The sequence below is a fragment of the Eriocheir sinensis genome, chromosome 23 (genome assembly GCF_024679095.1).
Source record: "Eriocheir sinensis breed Jianghai 21 chromosome 23, ASM2467909v1, whole genome shotgun sequence".
Taxonomy (NCBI): domain Eukaryota; kingdom Metazoa; phylum Arthropoda; class Malacostraca; order Decapoda; family Varunidae; genus Eriocheir; species Eriocheir sinensis.
In genome coordinates this window covers 1,983,453-2,006,874 of record NC_066531.1, presented here as the reverse complement: position 1 = coordinate 2,006,874, position 23,422 = coordinate 1,983,453, and the positions used below count along the sequence as shown (strand labels likewise).

Sequence of the window (23,422 nt, the reverse complement as noted above, 5' to 3'; positions counted from 1 at the left end):
GAGGCGCCCTGGCACTTAATGGGAGGAGAGGATGTTGTCGCGGATCCTGCAACCCTGAATGAGTCACGCGGTATGGGGACACTGAGATTAGTTCAAGGATTCAGGTGTGTAGAATTCGCGGAGTGCAGGAATGTCATTTTTGTTTTTTTCCAGCTGGATCCTGATGGTCGGCCCAAGGCTTCTTCCCGGTGGATCCTGATGGTCGGTCCAAGGCTTCTTCCCGGTGGATCCTGATGGTCGGTCCAAGGCTTCTTCCCGGTGGATCCTGATGGTCGGCCCAAGGTTTCTTCCCGGTGGATCCTGATGGTCGGCCCAAGGCTTCTTCCCGGTGGATCCTGATGGTCGGTCCAAGGCTTCTTCCCGGTGGATCCTGATGGTCGGCCCAAGGCTTCTTCCCGGTGGATCCTGATGGTCGGCCCAAGGCTTCTTCCCGGTGGATCCTGATGGTCGGCCCAAGGCTTCTTCCCGGTGGATCCTGATGGTCGGCCCAAGGCTTTTTCCCGTTGGATCCTGATGGTCGGCCCAAGGCTTCTTCCCGGTGGATCCTGATGGTCGGCCCAAGGCTTCTTCCCGGTGGATCCTGATGGTCGGCCCAAGGCTTCTTCCCGGTGGATCCTGATGGTCGGCCCAAGGCTTCTTCCCGGTGGATCCTGATGGTCGGCCCAAGGCTTCTTCCCGGTGGATCCTGATGGTCGGCCCAAGGCTTCTTCCCGGTCGATCCTGATGGTCGGCCCAAGGCTTCTTCCCGGTGGATCCTGATGGTCGGCCCAAGGCTTCTTCCCGGTGGGGCCTGATGGTCGGCGAGTGTTTATAGTGGCGCCATCTTGCATTGGCTCATGCTGCCCTCCCGGAGCTCATCTTTAATCCTAGAATCTAGAGTCCGGGTTGATGGGTGGTCTTCTGGACAGCATGTGGGTAGTTTTAAGCCACTCGGCGGCGGCTGAAAAATCCCAGCTTGGTGGCACCGGCCGGGGATTGAACTCGCGTCGTCATGAACGCGGCGCCGTTACGCTACCCATTCAGCCACCGCCTCCCTGAATGAGAGGCACGCGTTACAGGGTGACAGTGTGTAGCGTGAAGGGTGCACTGAGATTAGGTCAAGGATTCTGGGGTGTTTAATTCGCGGAGTGCAGGAATATTAAATGATGAGGAAGGGAGATCAAGACTATTCGGAACTGCCATTAAGATAAGGTTGGGGCTCCCGTTAACCCAATCCGATCCGGCGTTTTCAAATGTTGACGCTCGTAACACCTAGGTCGATATTATAAGATATTTCCGCTTCTCACATAACCTATTTCAAAAGGTCAAAGATGGGGTCAATCGGGTTTTAATGAGTGTTTCTTTAGGATCATGGTACAGAGGAAGGGTCACACTACCACCAGGGTCATAAAACTACCCCTGGAAATGCCCACAACTCCTTCCCAGGCTACCTTAGATCCATCCTTTTACCGACCTGTCTGAGTGGGAGGATGGTCAGCGAGTGAGGTGGGCGCCAGCTTCCCCAGACTCGAACCCGGGACCGCGGAGTCGTGGCTAGGCGTGCTAACCACTGCATCACGGAGGAGCAATTTGTCCCTCATGGAAAGTATTACATGAAATTTCGAAATGACTAGACTTGTCTGTCTGTCTGTCTGTCTGTCTGTCTGTCTGTCTGTCTGTCTGTCTGTCTGTCTGTCTGTCTGTCTGTCTGTCTGTCTGTCTGTCTGTCTGTCTGTCTGTCTGTCTCTCTCTCTCTCTCTCTCTCTCTCTCTCTCTCTCTCTCTCTCTCTCTCTCTCTCTCTCTCTCTCTCTCTCTCTCTGTCTCTCTGTCTTTCTCTCTGTCTTTCTGTCTTTCTGTCTGTCTCTCACTCTCACTCTCATTCTTTCTTTCTTTCTTTCTTTATTTATTTATTTCTCTCTCTCTCTCTCTCTCTCTCTCTTGAGCAATGTGGATGGGGTGTGGAGTGTGTGAGATCAGGTAGTCCCCAGAGCTCGTGATCATCTCGTGGTGAGCTAGACAGAACCCCATGGCTACGAGCTTCTGAGGTGCCAACAATCTCCGGAAGTTTTGATACATTAGTCAATCAACCTTGAAAGTTTTCCGGGAGACACACCTGGACATCCCTTCTGCGAACACAGTTTTCCAATACTTGCAACACTACAACATCTTAATATACCTTGTTAGCTAATCGTTCTGTCTACATACTTTCAACCGGATTAACATCGTAATTACACATATATTTCAACTCCTGACACATAGGTCGGAATTAAAAGACACATTCGCTTCTCACATCAGGTATTTCTCAAGGTCAAAGCGGGGGGCAGGTGGGTTCTAAGGAGTGTTTCTTCAGGTTCAAGGTACAGAGGAAGGGTCAGACTACCACCAGGGTCATAAAACTACCCCTGGAAATGCCCAAAACTCCTATGAAAGCCTAGACAAATATGTGTTTCTAGGCTCACAGTACAGGAGAAGGGTCACACTACCACCAGGGTCATAAAACTACCCCTGGAAATGCCCACAACTCCTACGAAAGCCTTGTCAAATATGTGTTTCTAGGCTCACAGTACAGGAGAAGGGTCACACTACCACCAGGGTCATAAAACTACCCCTGGAAATGTTGTCTTTTTTTTGTGCTGTCTCCTATGTTGTAAAAAAAAAAATATATAAAAATCAGCAAAACGAGCCGAGTCTTCGAAACTCTTGCAACAGAACCTCCAGGAAGGCCTTGAGTCAGGCTGTTGCCCTTTTTTTTAACGTCTATGCCTAATATGGCGCCGGTAGGCTTTCCTTGTGGCGCTTGATGGTCAGCCCCGGCCCGTTATGGCGTAGGCAAGCTTTTATAGTGGCGCCATCTTGCTTGGTTCATGCTGCCCTCCGGAAAGTTGGAAAGTCTGGTTTAGTCGGCGCAACATCTGTGGTCATATGCCGGAGAGAGACAGAAGGGGAAGGAATTATAGGAGAAGGGAACAGTTGGAAAGTTTGGTTTAGTGGGCGCAACATCTGTGGTCATATGCCGGAGAGAGACAGAAGGGGAAGGAATTATAGGAGAAGGGAACAGTTGGAAAGTTTGGTTTAGTGGGCGCAACATCTGTGGTCATATGCCGGAGAGAGACAGAAGGGGAAGGAATTATAGGATAAATGCAACAGTTGGAAAGTTTGGTTTAGTGGGCGCAACATCTGTGGTCATATGCCGGAGAGAGACAGAAGGGAAGGAATTATAGGAGAAGGGAACAGTTGGAAAGTTTGGTTTAGTGGGCGCAACATCTGTGGTCATATGCCGGAGAGAGACAGAAGGGGAAGGAATTATAGGAGAAGGGAACAGTTGGAAAGTTTGGTTTAGTCGGCGCAACATCTGTGGTCATATGCCGGAGAGAGACAGAAGGGGAAGGAATTATAGGAGAAAGGAACAGTTGGAAAGTTTGGTTTAGTGGGCGCAACATCTGTGGTCATATGCCGGAGAGAGACAGAAGGGGAAGGAATTATAGGAGAAGGGAACAGTTGGAAAGTTTGGTTTAGTGGGCGCAACATCTGTGGTCATATGCCGGAGAGAGACAGAAGGGAAGGAATTATAGGAGAAGGGAACAGTTGGAAAGTTTGGTTTAGTGGGCGCAACATCTGTGGTCATATGCCGGAGAGAGACAGAAGGGGAAGGAATTATAGGAGAAGGGAACAGTTGGAAAGTTTGGTTTAGTCGGCGCAACATCTGTGGTCATATGCCGGAGAGAGACAGAAGGGGAAGGAATTATAGGAGAAGGGAACAGACCCCAGGAGACGGGACACAACCCCCGATTAATACCTGGTACACTGCTGGGTGGATAGGGGCGTAGGGTATCGGAAAAGCCGCCCAAATTTTTCCACTCCGCCCGGGAATCGAACCCGGGCTCTCTCGGTTGTGAGCAGGAGGGGAGGGAGGAGAGGGGGCGTTCCTCAACCTTAAATAAAGAGAGGGGCGGGGGTGGGGGGGGGGGGGGGAGGGGGGGGGGTAGATGTATATATTGTCATACCAAATTTCACATTGGAGTTTATGGACCAAAAGCTGGAAGATTGTATTTTGAGTTCACAATTAGAGCATAGTACAGACTCACAGTGTTTGACCTGCGATCCCCCATACCACCTCAGAAGACTTGGGAACCCACAAAAAGCATATCCGACGGTCTGACACAAATGGTCTCTCTCTCTCCCTCTCTCTCTCTCTCTCTCTTGACTTCACTTGACATATATAGACTAAGGGACACAATTTAATCATGCTAATTTATTCCGCGCGGAGGCAATGATGCACAGAGTCAACAGCCGCGATAAGAAGAAACAGCATAGTCGCGGCCGCCGGTCAGGGAAGGATCCTTGGCCCATATGTGGAACCGAGCCCTTGCACAGACCCGCCGACCCGAGGCTTCAATCACACTTCTAACTACCAATATAACTACCAATATAACTACCAGTAACTACCAATATAACTACTAATATACCCTCCATTTCAACACCCAACCACCGCGCCGCCCAGTCTACACCCTTGCCACCACCAATACCACCGCCTCCCTGTCTCACCACCAGCAGCATCACACCAAACACACCCTCTTTGGCGACGAGAGCGTTACGTCTAATGTTTTATTCATACGCAATGACAAAACCTATAAATCTTGACTGTTTGCGCCATTTCAATCCTAGATGACTTGGTTACAGCTTGTCTCAGTAAAATATATGCATGCTTTTAGGTATATATTAAGTTTCTTGGTCACGTACGGAGACGAGGAGCCGGAAAATGTGAATGTTGGATAGTTTGGTTTGGTTGGCGCAACATCTGTGGCCATATGCAGGAGAGAGAGAGAGAAGGGGAAGGAATGCATTGCCCTTATAGAAAAGAGTTTAGAAGAGCGGCCAAATGGGAGTTCAAGTCGTAGGCAGGAGAAAAACAGAAGCATTGCCCCTATAGAAAAGAGTTTAGAAGAGCGACCAAATGAGCGTTCAAGTCATAGGCAGGAGAAAATACAGATGCATTGCCCCTATAGAAAAGAGTTTAGAAGAGCGGCCATATGAGCGTTCAATTCGTAGGCAGGAGAAAAACAGAAGCATTGCCCCTATAGAAAAGAGTCAGAGCAAATGAGCGTTCAATTCGTAGGCAGGAGAAAAACAGATGCATTGCCCCTATAGAAAAGAGTTTAGAAGAGCGGCCATATGAGCGTTCAATTCGTAGGCAGGAGAAAAACAGAAGCATTGCCCCTATAGAAAAGAGTTTAGAAGACCGACCAAATGAGCGTTCAAGTCGTAGGCAGGAGAAAAACAGAAGCATTGCCCCTATAGAAAAGAGTTTAGAAGAGCGGCCAAATGAGCGTTCAAGTCGTAGGCAGGAGAAAAACAGATGCATTGCCCCTATAGAAAAGAGTTTAGAAGAGCGGCCAAATGAGCGTTCAAGTCGTAGGCAGGAGAATATACAGACGAAGACGAGGCACACGCAATAAGTGCAGATCAACATATATTAAAGCGTTTTAACATCGTGCAGAGAATCGCAATATCAAGGAAAAGCGAGTTATCTTTAATGAGGGGTTCCGCAAAATGATTCGTCAGATTGAAGATTTATTGTATAACCTTGAGTTTACTAGACTGATCTGGATCCATATTGTTAACCCGTGTTGCAGCGACGGGTCAAATTTGTGGCTTTACCGTGTAGCAGCGACGGGTCAAATTTGTGGCTTTACCGTGTAGCAGCGACGGGCCAAATTTGTGGCTTTACCGTGTAGCAGCGACGGGCCAAATTTGTGGCTTTACCGTGTAGCAGCGACGGGCCAAATTTGTGGCTTTACCGTGTAGCAGCGACGGGCCAAATTTGTGGCTTTACCGTGTAGCAGCGACGGGCCAAATTTGTGTCTTTACCGTGTAGCAGTGACGGGCCAAATTTGTGGCTTTACCGTGTAGCAGCGACGGGCCAAATTTGTGGCTTTACCGTGTAGCAGCGACGGGTCAAATTTGTGGCTTTACCGTGTAGCAGCGACGGGCCAAATTTGCAATATAAACCCCAAAAAATAGATGATACATAATCTGATCACAAATGCTTTGATATATATTATGAAATGGTTTGTGTGAGGGGTGATTTTTTCTCATTTTTCTCGCTTGGAGGGACCATTAAGAAACATGGTCCCCGATGCTACTGGGTAATTTGGTTGAAGCCGACTCCACCAATTCTACCTCCATGGGCGAAAACGTCAGTGAGGGTCGCCACTGAGCTGGGTGTGGGGAGTGTGGGGCGCTGAGCCAGGAGGGATGTGGCACAGTGATGAAGGACTTGTGATAAGGTCTGTCCTCCCATGCCGCCCCGGGTGCTGCTGGGAAAACAAACCCTCGCTGATGAATGAAATATATCTGCTGTTTCTGCTTGTTCGTTCTCATCCTTATGTAACGAATTTATATATGCTGTTTTTATGTTTATGTGTGTGTGTGTGTGTGTGTGTGTGTGTGTGTGTGTGTGTGTGTGTGTGTGTGTGTGTGTGTGTGTGTGTGTGTGTTAAGGAGACAGCTCAAGGGCACAGAAAAAGGAAACAATTATATAAAAAGCCCGCTACTCGCTGCTCCTAAAAAAAAGAATCGAAAGAGAGGTCAGTTTCGGGAGGAGAGGTGTGTGTGTGTGTGTGTGTGTGTGTGTGTGTGTGTGTGTGTGTGTGTGTGTGTGTGTGTGTGTGTGTGTGTGTGTGTGTGTATTTACCTAGTTGTAGTTTTATATGGCCTGGGCTTAACGCTCGTGTGATTCCGTTTCCGTATCTGCATTTACAGAACTTTTCCTTACAGCTGTGTGTGTGTGTGTGTGTGTGTGTGTGTGTGTGTGTGTGTGTGTGTGTGTGTGTGTGTGTGCGCGTTGTGCTTGTTAATGAAGATCTCCAGATAAGTCGCTCATCGGCCGCCCGCTGTGCCGCTGCGCCACCATGACCCAGCTGGCGCCACGGGCCGCACCCTTCCCAGCGCGCCGAGCCGTGAAGGCGCCGACGAGGAAGGCACATGGTAACACACTCGACACACCGCAATTTAGCGAACCAATTCAGATGAGCGTCAAGTCGTTGTATTCGGCGGTATCAGTGAAGGGGCATGCATAATTCAGCAAGCATACTGTTTGACAAAGTGCTTTAAATTGTAGTGATTCAGAGAAGAAACGTGTGTGTGTGTGTGTGTGTGTGTGTGTGTGTGTGTGTGTGTGTGTGTGTGTGCGTTCAGTATAAACAAACAAGCAAACAAACAAACGCGCGCGGCAGGTTATAACATTGAGAGGAGACGCGACTTTCTTTGCTGGAGGTTAAGGAGAGGCGCCTCGTTAGCTATATTGTGTTTCTCGCCTGGCAACGAACATCGGCAAAGCTTCCTAGCATTAGTTAGACCTCATCTTGACTATGCGGTTCAGTTCTGGTCACCTTACTAGAGAATGGATATCAGAGTGTTAGAATCGGTGCAGAGGAGGATGACTAAGATGATTCAGGGGTTGAGAAACTTGCCATACGAGGAAAGACTCAAACAGTTAAACTTGCATTCTCCAGCAAGGCGAAGGGTGCGTGGAGACATGATCGAGGTTTATAAATGGATGAAGGGCTTTAATAAGGGAGACATTCACAAGGTTTTGTTGGTAAGAGAACCGGGTAGGACACGAAGTAATGGGTTTAAACTGGATAACTTCAGATTCAACAAGGACATAGGCAAAAATTGGTTTACTAACAGGGTTGTGGATGAGTGGAACAGGCTTAGCAGTCATGTGGTGAGTGCCAATACAATTGTCGCATTCATAAATATATTAAATTCCTGGACAGCGATATTAGGTGGGGTTAGATACACGGGAGCTTAGGGTCAAAGGAGCTGCCTTGTATAGGCCTACCAGCCTCTTGCAGACTCCTACGTTCTTATGTTCTTGTGTTCTTGTGTTCTTATGTTCTTGTGTTCTTGTGTTCTTGTGTTCTAGTGTTCTAGTGTTCTTATGTTCTAATGTTCTAATGTTCTAATGTTCTTATGTTCTTATGTTCTTATGTTCTAATGTTCTAATGTTCTAGTGTTCTTGTGTTCTTGTGTTCTTGTGTTCTTGTGTTCTTATGTTCTTATGTTCTAATGTTCTTATGTTCTTATGTTCTTATGTTCTAATGTTCTAATGTTCTAATGTTCTTATGTTCTTATGTTCTTATGTTCTTATGTTCTAATGTTCTAATGTTCTTATGTTCTAATGTTCTTATGTTCTTATGTTCTAATGTTCTTATGTTCTAATGTTCTAATGTTCTTATGTTCTAATGTTCTAATGTTCTTATGTTCTAATGTTCTAATGTTCTTATGTTCTTATGTTCTAATGTTCTTATGTTCTAATGTTCTAATGTTCTAATGTTCTAATGTTCTTATGCTTTTATGTTCTTATGTTCTAATGTTCTTATGTTCTTATGTTCTTATGTTCTAATGTTCTAATGTTCTTATGTTCTAATGTTCTTATGTTCTAATGTTCTTATGTTCTAATGTTCTTATGTTCTAATGTTCTTATGTTCTAATGTTCTTATGTTCTAATGTTCTAATGTTCTTATGTTCTTATGTTCTAATGTTCTAATGTTCTTATGTTCTTATGTTCTAATGTTCTAATGTTCTAATGTTCTAATGTTCTTATGTTCTAATGTTCTAATGTTCTTATGTTCTAATGTTCTTATGTTCTTATGTTCTTATGTTCTAATGTTCTTATGTTCTAATGTTCTTATGTTCTAATGTTCTAATGTTCTAATGTTCTAATGTTCTAATGTTCTTATGTTCTTATGTTCTTATGTTCCAGCTTCCCGGGAGCAGCTGGGCCTATGATGTCTCCCGCGGCCCGCACCAAGCCACCATGCACCCCCCCCCACCCCTCCCCCCGCACCAAGCCACCATGCACCCCCCCCCACCCCTCCCCCCGCACCAAGCCACCATGCACCCCCCCCTCCCTGCACCAAGCCACCATGCACCCCCACCCTCCCCCGCACCAAGCCACCATGCACCCCCCACCTCCCCTCACCCAGCCACCATGCACCCCCCCCCACCCCTCCCCCCGCACCAAGCCACCATGCACCCCCCCCCACCCCTCCCCCGCCCAGCCGAAGCAACCTGAGAGCCTCGGGAGTGGCCTGACCCGCGCCGGAGTCAAACAAATAAACATCGGGTCAAGAAACTCGTTGAAAGTGATCGTACGCACCAGCAGGGCCGCCTCTCATTTTGGCGCCACTCCATTAAACTCTGATCTTGGTTTTCTTCTTTTTCTTTTCTTTTCTTCATCCTTCCTTCTGTACGCATCTGGTGAGGGCGAGTTTTGGGTTGGAATTATAAGTCATTTTCGCTCCATACAACAGCTATTTCTAAAGGTCAGAGAGGGGGTCAGCCGGGTGCTAATGAGTGTTTCTTTAGGTTCACGGTACAGAGGAAGGGTCACACTACCACCACGGTCATAAAAGTACCCCTAGAAATGCCCACAACTCCTACGAAAGCCTTGTGTTTCTCTAGGTTCACGGTACAGAAGAAGGGTCACACTACCACCAGGGTCATAAAACTACCCTTGGAAATGCCCACAACTCCTATGAAAGCCTTGGCGAATATGTGTTTCTAGGTTCACGGTACAGAGGAAGGGTCACACTACCACCAGGGTCATAAAACTACCCCTGGAAATGCCCACAACTCCTACGAAAGCCTTGTCAAATAGGTGTTTCTAGGTTCACGGTACAGAGGAAGGGTCACACTACCACCAGGGTCATAAAACTACTCCTGGAAATGCCCACAACTCCTACGAAAGCCTTGTCAAATAGGTGTTCTTGGGCGGCGAAATATCTTATAATATGCCCAATGATAGCTTGTGTTTGGTTTTATAAGTGTTAAGTATTCTTGCCGGAAATAAAAAATAAATAAATAAATAAATAAAATGCGTAAATAAAGTAAGGTAAAGTTAAGGACATAAACTACAGGTTAACATATAAAACTAAAAATATAAAAAAATATAAAATGTTAACCGTGTAGCAACGACGGGCCAAATTTGTGGCTTTACCGTGTAGCAGCGACGGGCCAAATTTGTGGCTTTACCGTGTGGCAGCGACGGGCCAAATTTGTGGCTTTACCGTGTAGCAGCGACGGGCCAAATTTGTGGCTTTACCGTGTAGCAGCGATGGGCCAAATTTGTGGCTTTACCGTGTAGCAGCGACGGGCCAAATTTGTGGCTTTACCGTGTAGCAGCGACGGGCTAAATTTGTGGCTTTACCGTGTAGCAGCGACGGGCCAAATTTGTGGCTTTACCGTGTAGCAGCGACGGGCCAAATTTGTGGCTTTACCGTGTAGCAGCGACGGCCAAATTTGTGGCTTTACCGTGTAGCAGCGATGGGCCAAATTTGTGGCTTTACCGTGTAGCAGCGACGGGCTAAATTTGTGGCTTTACCGTGTAGCAGCGACGGGCCAAATTTGTGGCTTTACCGTGTAGCAGCGACGGGCCAAATTTGTGGCTTTACCGTGTAGCAGCGACGGGCCAAATTTGTGGCTTTACCGTGTAGCAGCGACGGGCCAAATTTGTGTCTTTACCGTGTAGCAGCGACGGGCCAAATTTTTCCCACGATATAAACCCCCCAAAATAGATGATACATAATCCGATCACAAATGCTTTGATATATATTATGAAATGGTTTGTGTGAGGGGTGATTTTTTCTCATCAATTCGCTTAGTGGGTCTTTTAGAAACATGACCCCCGCAGCTACCCAGTGTTCAAACTTTTCCTAGAGCATTAAAGCAATCGGTATGTCCCTCACAGCACAACACGACGCCTCCTCGCATGCAGCTGACTTGTATAATATTTCGACAAACTTTTCCTAGAGTATTTAAGTTACATGTTCAGCATTTCCCTCACGCCACAACCGTTAGAAAGGCGTTTACATTGCCACTACCAGGAACACCGTGCGGGGTTGAATCACAAGACCTTACATTGCCCAAGAACACATATTTGACAAGGCTTTCGTAGGAGTTGTGGGCATCTCCAGGGGTAGTTCTATGACCCTGGTGGTAGTGTGACCCTTCCTCTGTACCGTGAACCTGTAGAAACACTCATTAGAACCCGACTGCCCCCCTCTTTGACCTTTAGAAATAGCTGATGTGAGAAACGAATGTGTCTTGTAGAACCGCCCCGTGCCGGCAGCTGACTGGTGTTGAGGGGGCGACGTGGTGGCGGCGGCGGCACGTGGCTGGGTGATCCATCGCGCTCCAGCCCTTGGGCGCGACATGCTCTAGAAAGAAATGTAAATATATGTCCTCTAGGAAACATATGCAGGACACACACACACGCACACACACACACACACACTGATGGTCGGTCCAAGGCTTCTTTCCGGTGGGTCCTGATGGTCGGCCTAGCCCGTTCTGGCGCAGGCGAGTGTTTATAGTGGCGCCATCTTGCACCGTCTCATGCTGCCCTCCCGGAGCTCATCTTTGATCCTAGAATCTAGAGTCCGGGTTGATGGGTGGTCTTCTGGACAGCATGTGGGTAGTTTTAAGCCACTCGGCGGCGGCTGAAAAATCCCAGCTTGGTGGCACCGGGCGGGGATTGATCTCGCGTCGTCCTGAACACGAGGCCGTTACTTTGACGATATGTTGTATATATAAGAACATAAGAACGTGAGGAGTCTGCAAGAGGCCGGTTGGGCTATACAAGACAGCTCCCGTACACTCCACCCCACCTTACCTCACCATCCATGGCTTTACCTAACCTCTCCTTGAATGTATCTATGGTATTGGCACCCACAACATGGCCCCCAAGCCTGTTCCACTCGTCCACCACTCTACCGGTGAAGCAATCTATGTATACAAGATGGTACCTAATGCCCGTGATGGTGAGTCGCGCCTACGAAGTGTTGTATGGTCACTAATGACAGGTAAGACTAACCGTGATGGTAGGAAATGTTTGTGAGGAGGCAGCAGGACGTGTTTGGGGCGGCGGTGGGCGCCTCAGAGTCCATGAGTCAGCGCGTAGACGCCGAACTCAGCATAATCGTCGGATAACCAAGAACAGTGAATGATGTTATGCCTGACACAAGGGTTACGGTGCGTCAGGCGAGGAGGACAGACGCTAGACCAGGAGACGAGAGGCAGGAACGAGCGCACGGCTCTTACAAGGCTGCGTTTATACCAAGCGAGTCGCGTCGCGTCGAGTCACGTGAAGGCATTGAGGCGATTCATATTGACGCATATCCGCTGACACCGACCGCGTCAACCTGGGTCAAGTCAAAACTCAATGACCCATTTGACAGCATGAAGGATGGCTGTAGTAATCGTATGGTGTTGATTGACGCGTCCTGATGAGTTGTTTGCCTTGACCTCACTCAGGTTTTCACGCGTGTTAAGACCGAGGAAAACAAGACGGGTCTGCTGATGTACCCTGCCCAAGACGCCATAACGCGGGTACAGAGAGAGAGAGAGAGAGAGAGAGAGAGAGAGAGAGAGAGAGAGAGAGAGAGAGAGAGAGAGAGAGAGAGAGAGAGAGAGAGAGAGAGAGACACACACACACACACACACACACACACACACACACAGAGAGAGAGAGAGAGAGAGAGAGAGAGAGAGAGAGAGAGAGAGAGAGAGAGAGAGAGAGAGAGAGAGAGAGAGAGAGAGAGAGAGAGAGAGAGAGAGAGAGAGAGAGAGAGAGAGAGAGAGAGAGAGAGAGAGAGAGAGAGAGAGAGAGAGAGAGAGAGAGACACACACACACACACACACACACACACACACACACACACACACACACACACACACACAGAGAGAGAGAGAGAGAGAGAGAGAGAGAGAGAGAGAGAGAGAGAGAGAGAGAGAGAGAGAGAGAGAGAGAGAGAGAGAGAGAGAGAGAGAGAGAGAGAGAGAGAGAGAGAGAGAGAGAGAGAGAGAGAGAGAGAGAGAGAGAGAGAGAGAGAGAGAGAGAGAGAGAGAGAGAGAGAGAGATAGCCTGTATACCATTATATGGACACTAGTATATGTTAGTATATTATAACACAATTACAACAACAAGATGATACCAGTTAACCGCGTGTGTCCCTGTCTGTACCTTGCCTGCGGGGTCACAACCACGGAACAGGGATACATAGGAATACATAGGAAGAACAGACACCAGAAGACTTATCGGTCCATGGCGTGGGTGTCTGTTTACTACCACTACTACTGGTAATCTACGTTTGGTGGGACAGGACAGAATAGATTGAGGCTCCTCCCCGCCCACCTCTCCCTCCGGCAAGGTGGATGAGGGCACCTTGTATGTATCTGAGCGAGGAACGCTTACATGTATGAGACACGAACGATAGATAGATAGATAGATAGATAGATAGATAGAGGAGGGACAGGAGGAGGAAGGTCATGGAGGGCCGCGTGAAATTCAACTTGATTCTGACACAACAGCGGTTTTTTTATGCTCAAGAAACATCTGACAGCAAGCGTCTCCCAAGCTGCCTCACAATATACACAACAATCAACACAACACGGGTCCCCCCAGCGCGAAGATTACCCTAGCCTCCACCGCTCAAGACGTAGGGGGGCACCGGCCGCGACACAGTGCCTGCCCTTGTGAGCCGGAGGGGCGGGGCGGAGGAAGGACGCGGGGCAGTGAGGAGATGATGGCTGTTTTAGTGGGAGAATTGCAGAGCGTGGCGAATGGCGGGGAAGGTCGAGGTTAGGGAGAGGGAGGAGGCTGGGGTGGAATGCGGAAAGGGTAGAGGGCATGGAGGTATTAAGTGGAGGGAGGGAGAAGGAGGTGAGGAAGGAGAGAAGAGTCAGGCGAGTGTTTGATAGTCCTCTACCTCTTAAATTCCGCCGCCATGTTGCCGCTCTTTCTATCTTCTATCGATATTTCCACGCTGACTGCTCTTCTGAACTTGCTAACTGCATGCCTCCCCCCCTCCCGCGGCCCCGCTGCACACGACTTTCTACTCATGCTCATCCCTATACTGTCCAAACCCCTTATGCGAGAGTTAACCAGCATCTTCAGTCTTGCATCCCTATACTGTCCAAATCCCCTATGCAAGAGTTAACCAGCATCTTCACTCTTTCATCCCTATATTGTCCAAACCCCTTATGCAAGAGTTAACCAGCATCTTCACTCTTTCATCCCTATACTGTCCAAACCCCTTATGCAAGAGTTAACCAGCATCTTCACTCTTTCATCCCTATACTGTCCTAACCCCTTATGCAAGAGTTAACCAGCATCTTCACTCTTTCATCCCTATACTGTCCAAACCCCTTATGCAAGAGTTAACCAGCATCTTCACTCTTTCATCCCTATACTGTCCAAACCCCTTATGCAAGAGTTAACCAGCATCTTCACTCTTTCATCCCTATACTGTCCAAACACCTTATGCAAGAGTTAACCAGCATCTTCACTCTTTCATCCCTATACTGTCCAAACCCCTTATGCAAGAGTTAACCAGCATCTTCACTCTTTCATCCCTATACTGTCCAAACCCCGTATGCAAGAGTTAACCAGCATCTTCACTCTTTCATCCCTATACTGTCCAAACCCCGTATGCAAGAGTTAACCAGCATCTTCACTCTTTCATTCCTATACTGTCCAAACCCCTTATGCAAGAGTTAACCAGCATCTTCACTCTTTCATCCCTATACTGTCCAAACCCCTTATGCAAGAGTTAACCAGCATCTTCACTCTTTCATCCCTATACTGTCCAAACCCCGTATGCAAGAGTTAACCAGCATCTTCACTCTTTCATCCCTATACTGTCCAAACCCCGTATGCAAGAGTTAACCAGCATCTTCACTCTTTCATTCCTATACTGTCCAAACCCCTTATGCAAGAGTTAACCAGCATCTTCACTCTTTCATCCCTATACTGTCCAAACCCCTTATGCAAGAGTTAACCAGCATCTTCACTCTTTCATCCCTATACTGTCCAAACCCCTTATGCAAGAGTTAACCAGCATCTTCACTCTTTCATCCCTTTGGAAAAATCCTTTATCCAAACCAGACTGATCTCATTTGAGGCTTTGTAAATATCTCTTGTGGGAGCCCAAAACGTGACCGGTTATCCAAATTATCCTGTATCCAATCCTGTATCCAAGGAGGGTGGGGAAAAAATCCTTATCCAAACCAGACTGATCTCATTTGAGGCTTTGGGAGCCGAAAACGTGACCGGTTATCCAAATTATCCTGTATCCAATCCTGTACCGGGTTATCCAAGTTATCCTGTATCCAATCCTGCATCCAAGGAGGGTGGGGAAAAAATCCTTATCCAAACTAGACTGATCTCATTTGAGGCTTTGAAAATATCTCTTGTGGGAGCCGAAAACGTGAGGGGTTATCCAAATTATCATGTATCCAAGCCTGTACCGGGTTATCCAAGTTATCGTGTATCCAATCCTGTATCCAAGGAGGGTGGGGAAAAATACCTTATCCAAACTAGACTGATCTCCTTTGAGGCTTTGGAAATATCTGTTGTGGGAGCCGAAAACGTGAGGGGTTATCCAAATTATCCTGTATCCAATCCTGTATCCAAGGAGGGTGGGGAAAAATACCTTATCCAAACTAGACTGATCTCATTTGAGGCTTTGGAAATATCTCTTGTGGGAGCCCAAAACGTGACCGGTTATCCAAATTATCCTGTATCCAATCCTGTATCCAAGAAGGGTGGGGAAAAATACCTTATCCAAACTAGACTGATCTCCTTTGAGGCTTTGGAAATATCTGTTGTGGGAGCCCAAAACGTGACCGGTTATCCAAATTATCCTGTATCCAATCCTGTACCGGGTTATCCAAGTTATCCTGTATCCAACCTGTATCCAAGGAGGGTGGGGAAAAATCCTTATCCAAACTAGACTGATCTCCTTTGAGGCTTTGGAAATATCTCTTGTGGGAGCCGAAAACGTGACCGGTTATCCAAATTATCCTGTATCCAATCCTGTATCCAAGGAGGGTGGGGAAAAAATCCTTTATCCAAACCAGACTGATCTCCTTTGAGGCTTTGGAAATATCTCTTGTGGGAGCCGAAAACGTGACCGGTTATCCAAATTATCCTGTATCGAATCCTGTATCGGGTTATCCAAGTTATCCTGTATCCAATCCTGTATCCAAGGAGGGCGGGGAAAAAATCCTTATCCAAACTAGACTGATCTCCTTTGAGGCTTTGGAAATATCTCTTGTGGGAGCCGAAAACGTGACCGGTTATCCAAATTATCCTGTATCCAATCCTGTACCGGGTTATCCAAGTTATCCTGTATCCAACCTGCATCCAAGAAGGGTGGGGAAAAAACCATTATCCAAACTAGACTGATCTCATTTGAGGCTTTGGAAATATCTCTTGTGGGTGCCCAAAACGTGACCGGTTATCCAAATTATCCTGTATCCACTCTGTACCGGGTTATCCAAGTTATCCTATATCCAATCCTGTATCCAAGAAGGGTGGGAAAAAATCCTTTATCCAAACTAGACTGATCTCATTTGAGGCTTTGGAAATATCTCTTGTGGGAGCCCAAAACGTGACCGGTTATCCAAATTATCCTGTATCCAATCTGTACTCTTTGCTACGAGTCCAAACATCTATTTTTCAGTAGAAGTAGACTGCCTCCCTCGTGGATTCCCTTCCCTCACCCAATGTTTGCTATTATATCAACAACCTAAGACGATTATTAATGAGTGGGCGGAGGGGTCACGAGGGGGTCAGAGCTAGCGGGCAGGGGTGAAGGAGGGAGGGAGAAGGAGGAGGGGGAGAGGTCAAAAGGTCACGGGCGAGGAAGATAAATGGGCCTTATTTAATATCAGAGTTATTTGTTAATAGTTGAGTTCAGGGCTTGATATAAAAACAGCGATTATCAAAGAACCCAATCTCTCACATAACAATAGTTTATACTCTGTCCCGTATTCTCAAAGGGATCGAAGCTTACACACACACACACACACACACACACACACACACACACACACACACACACACACACACACACAGACGCACACACGCACACTTGATAAGGCTTTCATTGAGGTTTTGAGTATTTCCATAGGTAGTTTTATGAGCCTAGGGATAGTTTGACAAGGCTTTTACACCATTAATGTGAAAAACTCGTTGTTATTATTATTATTATTATTATTATTATTATTATTATTATTATTATTATTATGAGAGACAAAACAGGTGGAAATGGAGGAGTCTGGACACTGTATATAATTAAGATCGGTATTACAAGATAATTTCGGTTCTGACATCAAATACCTCAATAAGTCAAAGATGGGAGGTTCTAATGAGTGTTTCTTCAGGTTCACGGTACAGAGGAAGGGTCACACTACCACCAGGGTCATGAAACTACCCCTGGAAATGCCCACAACTCCTACGAAAGCCTTGTCAAATATGTGTTTCTAGGTTCACGGTACAGAAGAAGGGTCACACTACCACCAGGGTCATGAAACTACCCCTGGAAATGCCCACAACTCCTACGAAAGCCTTGTCAAATATGTGTTTCTAGGTTCACGGTACAGAGGAAGGGTCACACTACCACCAGGGTCATGAAACTACTCCTGGAAATGCCCACAACTCCCACGAAAGCCTTGTCAAATATGTGTTTCTAGGTTCACGGTACAGAGGAAGGGCCACACTACCACCAGGGTCATAAAACTACCCCTGGAAATGCCCACAACTCCTACGAAAGCCTTGTCAAATATGTGTTTCTAGGTTCACAATACAGAGGAAGGGTCAAACTACCACCAGGGTCATAAAACTACCCCTGGAAATGCCCACAACTCCCACGAAAGCCTTGTCATATGTGTGTTTCTAGGTTCACGGTACAGAGGAAGGGTCAGACTACCACCAGGGTCATAGAACTACCTCTGGAAATGCCCACAACTCCTACGAAAGCCTTGTCAAATATGTGTTTCTAGGTTCACGGTACAGAGGAAGGGTCACACTACCACCAGGGTCATGAAACTACTACTGGAAATGCCCACAACTCCTACGAAAGCCTTGTCAAATAGGTGTTTCTAGGTTCACGGTACAGAGGAAGGGTCACACTACCACCAGGGTCATGAAACTACCCCTGGAAATGCCCACAACTCCTACGAAAGCCTTGTCAAATATGTGTTCTTGGGCGGCGAGATCTCTCAAAACACGACATATACGATTTTCCCAAGAGCCTCCTGCCTTCCTCTGTATTTCCTCACTCCTACAAGCAAAACTCTCTCAAGGATGGATCGTCAACACGCATACTCATCTTTTTGTTTGATTTTTATTTTGTTTATATATCTTTTTTTACAGGAGCAGCCAACGATGCCAGATTATCGTACTCCCTTCCCTTGCAACAATAAACAATTAATGAACCAATCTTGTATGCCCTAATTTCAAATCCCAAAAACCGTCGCAGCTGTAAAACTAACGATACCCAGTTCTAGTTATTGCCCAAAATGTTAATTATGGAGGTGTTTTTATATGATCGTTATGCCATAGAAATAGGAAGGTCCAGCGTGTTGAGTACGATATCATAGCATCCTAGGGGGCAGCGTGAACGAGCGGGCTTTTTGAAAATTTGGCTTCCTTATTAAAACATGTCAGGCGTCCCGTACCCCCCCCCCCTCCCTACCCCCTCCCCCTCCACCACCACCACCACCATCGCCTTGCTACTGCTCCCCAATTCTCCTCCTCCGCCTCGTCTCTCTATAAAGCAAAACCGCTAAACGACAGACATTTTCCTTGTTAGTTAAATGATTTCAAGATCGGAGTTAGTGGCCTGTCTGTCTGTCTGTCTGTCTGTCTGTCTGTCTGTCTGTCTGTCTGTCTGTCTGTCTGTCTGTCTGTCTGTCTGTCTGTCTGTCTGTCTGTCTGTCTGTCTGTCTGTCTGTCTCTCTCTCTCTCTCTCTCTCTCTCTCTCTCTCTCTCTCTCTCTCTCTCTCTCTCTCTCTCTCTCTCTCTCTCTCTCATTCATTATTCTTAAGAGGCGTCATATTCAGTTGTCTCATAGATAGTCTTGGGCAAGGCCACACACACACACACACACACACACACACACACACACACACACACACACACAAGGAGGAGGAAATGATAAAGGAGAAGAAGAAGAAGAAGAAGAAGGAAAAAAGAAAGAGGAGGAGGAGGAGGAGGAAGAGGAAGAGGAAGAAGAGGAGAGGAGGAAGAGTAATTAAGTAAATCTAGTCCTATAATTATATACATCATATACTTAACAATGTGGTTCAAATAACATTAACAATATCTGTCGAGCCAGTGGAGGAGGAAGAGGAAGAGGAGGAAGAGGAAGACGAGGAGGAGGAGGATGAAGAGGATGACCCCACATAGATTATAAATGGATGAAGGGCTTTAATAAGGGGGATATTCATAAGGTTTTGTTGGTAAGAGAACCGGGTAGGACACGAAGTAATGGGTTTAAACTGGATAACTTCAGATTCAACAAGGACATAGGCAAAAATTGGTTTACTAACAGAGTGGTGGATGAGTGGAATAGGCTGAGCAGTCATGTGGTGAGTGCCAATACAGTTGTCGCATTAATAAATAGATTTGATAAATTCATGGACAGCGATATTAGGTGGGGTTAGGTTCACGGGCGCTGAGGTTCAAATGAGCTACCGGCGGCCTCTTGCAGACTCCTATGTTCTCATGTTCTTCTTATGTTCTTAAATAAAAGCTCTTTCCCAAATCGAATCCTATAGGTCAACAGAATGATTTGCTCCTGGTGTTGTTTATAAAAGCCTTCAAACAGTTAAACAAACGCATGACTAGCAAAACATAACCGGCTAAGTGTTTGTTGTTATCGCTCAGATCTATATGAAGAAGCCTAAGAACATGAGCCCCAGTGGCCGAGAAGGAAAGTCTCTCAACACCCCCCCCCGTGGACCCTCCCTGCCTGGCGCCCACAGTACCGTCTGCGTCAACAAGGCCCGCGATGAAGTGATCTCTGTTGGGATAAGTAGCTTGCTTAATTATGCCTCCCCGAGCTCCCACTCTTCCTCCTCTTCCTCCGTGAAAACTGAGATCTAATAGCGTTCCTTCACTTCCTTATTTCCTTGCCCTTCCTTGGCCAGCGTCCAGTCTCGAGGCGAACGTTTACAGGAGCTATTATGAGCATCCTAAATCAACACTCTGCCTCGTGTCCACGTATATAATAAGTGGCGTCTCTGTGGTGTAATGGTTTAGGCGTCTAGCAACGATTTTTTTTTCTTTTTTACGTCGTGGCCTATTGCTCCGGTAGGCTTCTTCCCGGTGGATCCTGATTGTCGGTCCAAGGCTTCTTCCCGGTGGATCCTGATGGTCGGCCCAAGGCTTCTTCCCGGTGCGGTCTGATGGTCGGTCCAAGGCTTCTTCCCGGTGGATCCTGATGGTCGGTCCAAGGCTTCTTCCCGGTGGATCCTGATGGTCGGCCCAAGGCTTCTTCCCGGTGAATCCTGATGGTCGGTCCAAGGCTTCTTCCCGGTGGATCCTGATGGTCGGCCCAAGGCTTCTTCCCGGTGGATCCTGATGGTCGGCCCAAGGCTTCTTCCCGGTGGATCCTGATGGTCGGTCCAAGGCTTCTTCCCGGTGGATCCTGATGGTCGGCCCAAGGCTTCTTCCCGGTGGATCCTGATGGTCGGCCCAAGGCTTCTTCCCGGTGGATCCTGATGGTCGGCCCAAGGCTTCTTCCCGGTGGATCCTGATGGTCGGCCCAAGGCTTCTTCCCGGTGGGGCCTGATGGTCGGTCCAAGGCTTCTTCCCGGTGGATCCTGATGGTCGGCCCAAGGCTTCTTCCCGGTGGGTCCTGATGGTCGGCCCAGCCCGTTCTGGCGCAGGCGAGTGTTTATAGTGGCGCCATCTTGCACTGGCTCATGCTGCCCTCCCGGAGCTCATCTTTAATCCTAGAATCTAGAGTCCGGGTTGATAGGTGGTCTTCTGGACAGCATGTGGGTAGTTTTAAGCCACTCGGCGGCGGCTGAAAAATCCCAGCTTGGTGGCACCGGGCGGGGACTGAACTCGCGTCGTCCTGAACGCGGCGCCGTCACGCTATCCATTCAGCCACCGCCTCCCCAATATACACTAAAGCTGCGCGTGGCCTCGGTGCTTATCTCCGTCACACCGGCCCTTGAGCCTGTGTTGTGGTTGGTAGCCCATTATCCCGGGACGCTGGTCAGTGTGACATCCGGGTTACTTGGGGGCTTCGTGGTTTCTCATTTTTCTCGCTTAGAGGGACCATTAAGAAACATGATCCCTGCTGCTACAGGGTTATTATTAAGTTAAGAATAACATTTGACAACCGTTTGCTTGTTCTCTCTTCATCTTCGAGTGCTTGCTTGTGTAAATGTAATTATTCGTTGTTTCTTTCTCTTTGCTTGATCTCGTGTGTTTGGTTAATTTATTTGCTTGCTTGTTTCTTTGTCGGTGTCACGCGCATCACTAAACTACTTGTCAGGCCTCTCACCACACAGCACGGAAGGGCGCGGGGAAAAGTTGCAAAGTTTGGTTTAGTCGGCGCAACATCTGTGGTCATATGCTGGAGAGAGACAGAAGGGGAAGGAATTATAGGAGAAGGGAACAGTTGGAAAGTTTGGTTTAGTGGGCGCAACATCTGTGGTCATATGCCGGAGAGAGACAGAAGGGGAAGGAATTATAGGAGAAGGGAACAGGTGGAAAGTTTGGTTTAGTGGGCGCAACATCTGTGGTCATATGCCGGAGAGAGACAGAAGGGGAAGGAATTATAGGAGAAGGGAACAGTTGGAAAGTTTGGTTTAGTCGACGCAACATCTGTGGTCATATGCCGGAGAGAGACAGAAGGGGAAGGAATTATAGGAGAAGGGAACAGACCCCAGGAGACGGGACACAACCCCCGATTAATACCTGGTACACTGCTGGGTGGACAGGGGCGTAGGGTATCGGAAAAGCCGCGGAGCGCGCTGGGATCCAACATTTTTTCATCACGGGAAATAGCGCAGAAACATAAAAACAAAGAAACATAAAAACAAGACCCCGCCAAACGGTACTTCTGCAAAACGAGGAGGGGGAGATTGTATTGCCGGTGGGAAATGTGTCGCATAGGAGACTTTGGACGACTTTGTCACACGCGTCATACTGGTACCAAAAGAGCTAAATCTATGTTGACACGGTAGATTTTTATGTGTGGTCCAGATATTGTCAGGATCTTGAAGACGTACCAAGAATATAATTGTTCCCGGAAAAGCCGCTCAGAAGACGAATCTATGTTGACACGGTAGATTTTTAATGCTCCAAATATTGTCAGGATCTCGAACAATTACCAGGGACGCAACTTAAAACCCTATTATATCAGCATCAGAAGTGGTCACAATTGCGCCCATCACCCAATGACCTCTGACCCTCACTCCCTCTCTCTCTCTCTCTCTGTCTGTCTCTCTAACCCTCTCTGTGTCTCTCTGAATGGCGGTATCAAGCAATGTCTTCCCCGCCCTCGATTCTCCTCCTCATCTTCCGTTAAAACCGAGACTCCAGATCCTAAAACGTATCTCAATGTTTTCCTTCGTTCTTTCCTTGCCGTGACGTTATAAGAGTGTTCATTTTCAAGGTGAACGTTTACAAGGGCTATGATCAGGGATGCCGCGTTATCGTACTCATGGAGGCGCGTTATCTCTCTCTTTCTCTCTCTCTCTCTCTCTCTCTGGACAGACCATAGGGTTTGTGTGGTCTAAACATCTATGTAAATCTATGCAAATCTCTCTCCCCCCCAGCCTCCCCCAAGCCGGCATGCACTCGAGGCAGACTCGCTCCCACCCACTGATCAGGGCCGGGGTGGGGGGGGGGGGGTCACATTCTCCAGCGTTTTGACGGTCAAGCATATATTCGACAAGGCTTTCGTAGGTGTCTGTGTGTATTTCCAGGGGTGGTTTCATGACCCCGTTGGTAGTGTGATCCTTTATGCATAGTGGTAGTAGTAGTAGTAGTAGTAGTAGTAGTAGTAGTAGTAGTAGTAGTAGTTTGAGTCCTATATCTTGGCACCCACTATAAACATAATTTCACCCGCGCCAATATCAGTCTGGGGCCGTTCAGGAGACCCTTCAAGACAGGCTACCGACGTTACGGACAGCTTGTATTTTCTCTGCTTTTCCATATAAGTTCTTCTCTTAATACGGCTTAGTCTGTGTTCTCAGCACCTAAAAGAACTGTACCAGAACGTTAAAAAACACTCATTAGAGCTCAAGTTATCTTATTGTCCCTCGGAAACAGCTGCGTTGGTATTGTTAAAGACTTTCGTTTCTCACATCAGCTACTCCTTAAGGTCAAAGAGGGGGTCAGTCGGGTTCTAATAAGGGTTTCCATAGGTTCACGGTACAGGGGAAGGGTCACACTACCACCAGGGTCATGAAACTACCCCTGGAAATGCCCACAACTCCTACGAAAGCCTTGTCAAATATGTGTTTCCAGGTTCACGGTACAGAGGAAGACTCACACTACCACCAGGGTCATGAAACTACCCCTGGAAATGCCCGCAACGCCTACGAAAGCCTTGTCAAATATGTGTT

At 47.5% G+C, this 23,422-nt stretch overlaps 1 long non-coding RNA gene across 1 annotated transcript; it reads left to right on the top strand.

Annotated features, from left to right (window-relative positions):
- Positions 1-86: 86 nt before the first annotated feature.
- On the top strand, positions 87-21,201 carry LOC127002368 (uncharacterized). The gene is made up of 3 exons (XR_007756095.1): positions 87-282; positions 318-892; positions 20,818-21,201. It is a non-coding gene; the product is annotated as an uncharacterized LOC127002368 (long non-coding RNA).
- Positions 21,202-23,422: the final 2,221 nt, after the last annotated feature.